General features: G+C 40.4%; 1 pseudogene; it reads right to left on the reverse strand.

Annotated features, from left to right (window-relative positions):
- Positions 1-2456: 2456 nt before the first annotated feature.
- LOC120608953 (testis-expressed protein 9-like) lies at positions 2457-5533 on the reverse strand (annotated as a pseudogene).
- Between the last annotated feature and the right edge of the window lie 1191 nt (positions 5534-6724).

A 6724-nucleotide genomic window follows, 5' to 3' on the forward strand; every position in this document is an offset into this window, starting at 1 on the left:
TAGCAAACAGTGAGGCCAAGAGCAAACAGGACTCCACAGTGTTGCTTCCAATCCAGGAGCCTTTAAAGTCAGGAGCTGTGTCTGTTTTTATTTTATATCTGGAATTACAACTGCCTTCTGACCCTGTTTGAGGGAGGAAAGAAAGGTACAACACAGAAAACCATTAACTTTGGGGACCGGGGGAGGGGAATAAATTGTTTAGCCCTGTCGATTACAATAATTCTTCTTTGACCGTGTTGGAAAAATGTAGTTAGAACCTTGTAGGCAGATGTGCATTTCTTGACACGGAATAATCTCTGCTCGGGGTTGTGGTGATGCAGGAGAGGGCGAATTTCCCCAAGTGGCGGGGAGACCAAGCCTTGTACCGAGAGAAGAAGACGGTCCTTTGGTGGAGAGTGTGGAAAGAATTCAACACACATGCCAAAGTGAGGGTCGAAAGGAAAGTTTAGTAGAAAAAGGGTAACACTCCACAGACCGTGTGGTCTCCTCTCAGAAACAGAGAGTGAGAGGGATCAAGATAGGCTTGGAGAGATAATGAGTTGAGCCAGGCTGAGTGTTCAGGGAATTCAGTTTATATATCATTCTTTAGTTCCTGTTGAGTTATTGTTTAAAAGACTTTGTTAATCCATTTCCTTTGATACGGACATACAGTGAGGAAGGGGAAGAGTATGTAGCTTGAAAAGGTAAGGATATATAGAGTGAAAGGCCTGCTGGCAGTTCTTAGCCTTTAATCCTTAGGTTCTCCCATGGTTTTAGGCATAGGGAATGACTGTTGGTTCCTGTTCGCCTTCTTAGCTGTGAGGAATGCTTTGTTAGTAACCCAGCAGAAATCTTCCTTTGTTCTGAAGGTGTCCTCCTGGCCTGGCACAGGGCTGATCAGCGTATTGCAGTCTCTGAATGTGGCTTGATTAATATATTAATTCTCTTGTCTCCTCCCTACATTAGTGGGACTCCCGGATCACTTGTCAGACATGAAAGGATCATCAGGCCATCTTCAGCTAAAAGTCATTTGAGTTGGGGAAGCTTGTGTCTGGGACCTTGCAATCTACCCCTTTTTCTCGACCTTTCTCTTTCTCCTCTCCCTTCCAAGCCTATCTAACTGTGCAAGTCTCTTGAGGCCACTCTCCTCACACCCCCCCCCACCTCTCCCCACCCCCTCGGCCGCCAACCCCAGTAGTTCCTGTTAAAACTTCCTCTCAGCTAAACTTTGGGAAAATGCCAAGGATAACAGAATGTGTTGATCTCCTGAGGTCTTCTCACGCTTCTCGAAGGAAGCCCTCAGGGTGAAATCTGGGAGGGCAAGAACAAAGCTGATGAGATCAGGGCTGTCTGGCTGCTCCTCAGAAGGTCTCCTCAGCCCCCATGGGACACAATAATAACATTAACACTCTGAATAAGGCTGTTATGGACTGAATGTTTGTGACACCCCCCCACAAATTCATGTTAAACCCTAACCCCTAAAGTCATGGTGTTGGGGCCTTTGAAAATGATTAGGTCATGAGGGTGGAGACCCCATGTTGGGATTAGGATTCCTAAAAGAAGAGGAAGAGAGCCTGCTCTCCCTCTCTGCTCTCTGCCATGACAGGATAAGATGAGAAGACAGCCATCTGCAAACCGGATGGTCTTCACTGGAACCCAACTATTTTGGCACCCTGATCTCAGACTTACACGTTCCAGAATCACAAGAAATAAGTTTCTGTTGTTTCTAAGCCATCCAGTCTACAGTACTTTATTATAGCAGCCCAAACTGATTAAGGCGAATGCCATATAAGTATCATAGTCATCTTCGTCATTGCCAGGAGTGCCAGGACTAGAGTGAGGCTAGTGAGGCACTCACTTTCTGAATCATTTGGCACCCTCACTTAGTCCCAGCCCTGATTATCATGATCAGTGAATTCTTAGCAAGTCCCAGGCCCTGTTTAAGGCCTTTCTTTGTTATTAATTCATTGAATCAAAAGCAAACAGGCACAGAAATACCACGAATAGACATTCTGCCAAAGCTACAGACTAATGAATGGTAGAATTTGGATCTAAACTGATAACAGTAGTTAAAGAGGTCCCCTAAGATTCTTCCCCCCCCATTCAGCTCAATGAGTATAATTGAGAAATAGAAATTGTATATATTTAAGATGTAAAATGTGATGATTTGATATGTGAATGCATGGTAATATTACCACAATCAAGCTAAGGTTCTGATGTTCTGCAAAATTCTGATGACTGTTCTTAAAATTCCTATTGCTTTATTTTTCCAAATAATTTCCTTTTTCTAATAATTATGTATTAAATTTGCATTCCCCCAATCTAAACAGGGAATTCTTTAGAATGATTTTGATTTCATTATCAAATATCATCATTTCTTATTAAGAGTAAAAATAATTCAAACCGTTACCACTTAAGTTAAATAAAATGTATATCCATCACACTGTCAGTTATAAAGACGAATTCAAGTAGATCACTTAAGAATTTCCCCATCCAAGCGCCTTCATAAAGTCCTCTTCAATGAAAGACAGCATCTTGGTAGCTTCAATGCGCTTCTGCCTTTTAAAAACATCGGTTAATTTTAATTGTTTCTTGAACCTTATCATTATTTCTCCTTTCTGTTTCTCTAGCGTCTTATTTTCTGATTTCAATACTTTGATTTTTTTTTTTTTTTGGCGTTCTTCATTTTCTGTATCTTTGTTATTTTGCCTTAATTTACTTAGCTCCAATTTATGCTTTTCTTCTTCTAGAGCTCTATTCAAGTGAACTTCTATGGCACTTTAACTAGTGGCAAGCTTGTTTTTGTAGTCTTATTTTCTAATTCTTTTTCTCCTGAAGACTGCTCTGGCTGTAATCTACCACATTTTTTGTTTGCTTCTTCGAAAAGAGTTTTATACTTTTCTGTTTGAGACTGTTGCAAATTAATTGTCCGCTGCTGTCTCATACACTCTTTGATATTTTTACTTGAGACTTTAAATCCTGAATTTCATCCTCTTTTTTATTGCATTCATATACAACATTATCCAATTCCTCCTGCATAATATGGAGTTTGGCTTTTAGAAATCTGATTTGTGCTTCTGCTTCAATGTCTTTACTAACACCACACAAAATATCATCATCTGTATAATCAGGTAAGCCTTTTTCCAGTTGCCCTTTGCTGTTTTTGCAAGAGGAAAGTCTAAATTTTGCTGTTTTTGCAAGAGGAAAGTCTAAAACATCCTCTGGAATAGCAATATCCTTGGCTGTATGTAGATGAATTGTCCCTTCAGATAATAGACCTCTTAAGCTGTAATCATTTTCCTCTTCACACGATTTAATTTGTGTTAAAATAGGCCTAGATCGTACTTCTTGTGGATCTCTTATTCTTTCCTCAGCTTGTAGAACCACATCAGCTGTTTTTGCCTCCAATTCCGCATTTAAACACTTATATTCTTCCTCCTTAGCTAGGAAGTCCTGTCAAGATGTAGTAGGCTACTGAACACGTGATGGGAGTGAAGTTCCTAACACAATCCGCCTAGGTCCTAGAAACAGGAGACACAGCATGACACACAGAACTACATGGGAAAGCCTCAGGGTGGTCAGAAGACAAAAAAGGAGCCCCGAGACTTTTTTCTTTTTTCTTTTTTTTTTTTTGAGACTTATTTTTAATAGGAAATTTGTCTGATGAAGTAGTCAATCATTAAGAATGATAAGTTCGCTGATAAGGTTCTGCCAGTAACTAACGGTGTGACCACAGGCAAATCAATTGGCCTCTCTGGACCAGTAAGGAAATTGCGAACTCATACACCTTCCCAGCAGAAGTAAATTGATGAAGGGATTAAGGAGTGTGGGCGCAAGATAACAGGAAGTATGTGAAGTTATGTCTATTGGTAAAGCTTCTGCCCCATCTATCTGTTTTCCATTGCCTTTTCTTTTCAGCCTATGCCGGCCAAACCAACATATTTGTTGGTGAAATTCAGCTGTAGGTTGGGTTGCAAATCCATGAATTGAATGCAGTTTCCAGGGTCTATCATCGATGGCCAGGAGATAATTCCTGACTTGGAGCAACTGAAAACATTAGCTCAACATTTTGCAATAACAGCAGATGTAGATGCCAAATTCTCTGGCTGAGCCAAGTCATCTGTGAAATGTGGACACAATTCAATTTAAATAATAGAACAGTAGCAACCTGGTTTTGTGTTTCTGCATGACTCTCTGCTTAGTTCAAATTGGACCCACTACACTGCCTGATTTCTCAGCAGGCAAGTTAGCCTGTAGGAGATATTCCATATTCAATGACAAATCTCATTTCCTCTCAGACTGAAGGAGACAGCAAAAGCCAGATGGCCCTTCAAGGCTGTTTATTATGCTCAATGATCCCAAGATGGATGAGGCTTGCTTCTCAACTTTTCCTCTTAAACCACAAGGTGGTGCTAAAGCATAGGAAATGCTCCTTAGCTTGAGAGTGTCATGAGGAGGGAAAAAGGGAAGGCGAAGATCCATTATCTCAGGTGGCTGAATGAAAAAGGAAAATACGAGCCTAGGAAGGGCCGAGCAAGGAAGCCCTCAGCACACGGTGAATTCTCACCTATCCTAGTAAATCCACAGGTGCTTGAATTTCAGGAGCTGGAGGCTGCAGGTAAATTAGGCCTGAAAATTCAAAGGTGCTTAAAGAGCAATCAAGTCATGCTTTGGTATGGTAATGAAGCCAGCACTGAGCAATAGGCTCCGTAATTAATGTAATTGAGCTCAGAGCTCAAAAAGCCACCATGTCTTCATTGTAAATTCTACATCTGTTAAGGGTTTTGTGTGTGTAGAAATGGAATAAGCAGTGAAGGAAACCCGGAGAAGAACCTACAGGAAATTCTAGGCAAGTGGGAGGTCACCTCCCCCAAAAGCCAAGGATCAAAGAGAGGTAAAAAGAGGACAGCCTTTTCACAGTCTTTCTAGACCTGTGCTATTTAATAGAGTGCCTGAGAGCGGCTATTCGGTACTTTCTGAACTGAGATGGGCTATAAATTTAAAATACGCACTGGATTAAAAAAGTAAACTATCTCATTAATCATGTATATTGATGTCTGTATCTCTCCAAACTCTCGCCTCAAAAATTCCAGGATACAAGATAACTAAGCTCTCTCCTCTCGGACTGTAGCTCTTACATAATCTTTGCAGCAGTGGACCTTGGAAAGGAAGCCATTTTTATCTAGATCATTGGAGGAAGAAATGATACTGCTGCCCTGGCTCGCCAGTGATGAATCCCCTGTCCTCTTGAAAGGACAAGGCTTTGGATTACTTTGCACCCGGGGGAGATCTAAACACGTCAGTAGATCTAAAGGAATCAGACCTGTGTCCCCACACCTGTGCAACCACAGCTATGCTTTCAGTGATGTGGAAAATAAGGACTCTCAGCTCCAGGGCATTTTCTCAGCTCTCTAATTACAACTGCTGTGGAGTTGACCCAAGGTGTGGAGGAAATGGCTTACCCATCTGAATGCGCGCAGTGCTTCACTAGATGTCTCAGACTCCCAGGTGCTTCTTCGCAAGAAGTAGGGGAGGAGTTTTTTCTCGGAGGCATGGGCCGTAAGAGTGAGGCAAAAAAATGTTGACTGGTAGCCTTCTGTGTTCAGACGCCATACTAAATATAGCTTAGTGTATAAAGCAGACACTGTCCCTACCAGTGCTCAGTAATGACCTGCCAGGAGAGCCTGAACCTCTTGCTGATAACTAATTAAGAAGCCTATTGAGCCAGACACCTAAATTTTTCTATCATCCTCTCCCCCACCACAATTCAAGAATCTATCATCTTTGTCTGGACTTTTGAAATGGCCTCTTACAACCTCCCTGCCTCGTCTTGCCGCACCTTGTAATGCCTCCTTGAGATTGCCACAAGAGGGATATTTCTAAAATGCAAATTTGACCACATCACTCCTCTGCTCAAAATCCTTCCAGGGCATGTAAAATGAAATATTCGTAGTTTCTTAATAACAAAAATTTCATTTCTACCTCACAACTTAGTAATTCTGCTTCTAGGTATTTCTCTCAAGAGAAATAGAAACATATAGTCACAAAAAGACTTGTACAAGAATATTTACAGCAGCTTCATTCATAATAACTGAAACAACCTAAATATCTATTAATAGGAGAAAAATTAGCAAACGGCAGAACATTCATACTAGAGTATTACTCTGCATTTTGTTTAAAAAATGGGCTACTAAAAACACAACAATATGGGTTGGGGTTGCCAGATTTATCAAATAAAAATACAAATATTTCATGAAACATACTTTTACTAAAAATTATTTGTTGTTTATCTGAAATTCAAATTTAACTGGGCATCTTGTACTTTATCTGGCAAACTTAACGACTTAATCTCAAAAACATGTTAAGCAAACGAAGCCAAACACAAAAGAGAAGATCCTAAATGATTCCCTTTACATTAAGTTCATGAGTAGACAAAATTAATATTCAGTGATAGAAATTAGAACAATGGTGGACTCGGGGGAGGGGCGGTGTAGATTGAGTGGAGGGGAGCCTAAAAGAAATTTCTAGGGCAAAAGAAATGTTTATTGGGATGGTAATTTCATAAATATATACATTTAGCAAAACTCACCAACTTCTACACTTAATTTTACCTCAATTAAAAAAAAAATAACTATTTTCCATGGGTTCTCAATACCTAAACTCTTGCTTATAGCATACAAAGTCCTTCCTTCTCTTGCTATTATTTACCCATTCTCCTCCCATTTTCCTAAATGACTCCTACTGG

The sequence above is a fragment of the Pteropus medius genome, unplaced genomic scaffold (assembly GCF_902729225.1).
Source record: "Pteropus medius unplaced genomic scaffold, Ma_sr-lr_union100, whole genome shotgun sequence".
Classification (NCBI taxonomy): Eukaryota; Metazoa; Chordata; class Mammalia; order Chiroptera; family Pteropodidae; genus Pteropus; species Pteropus medius.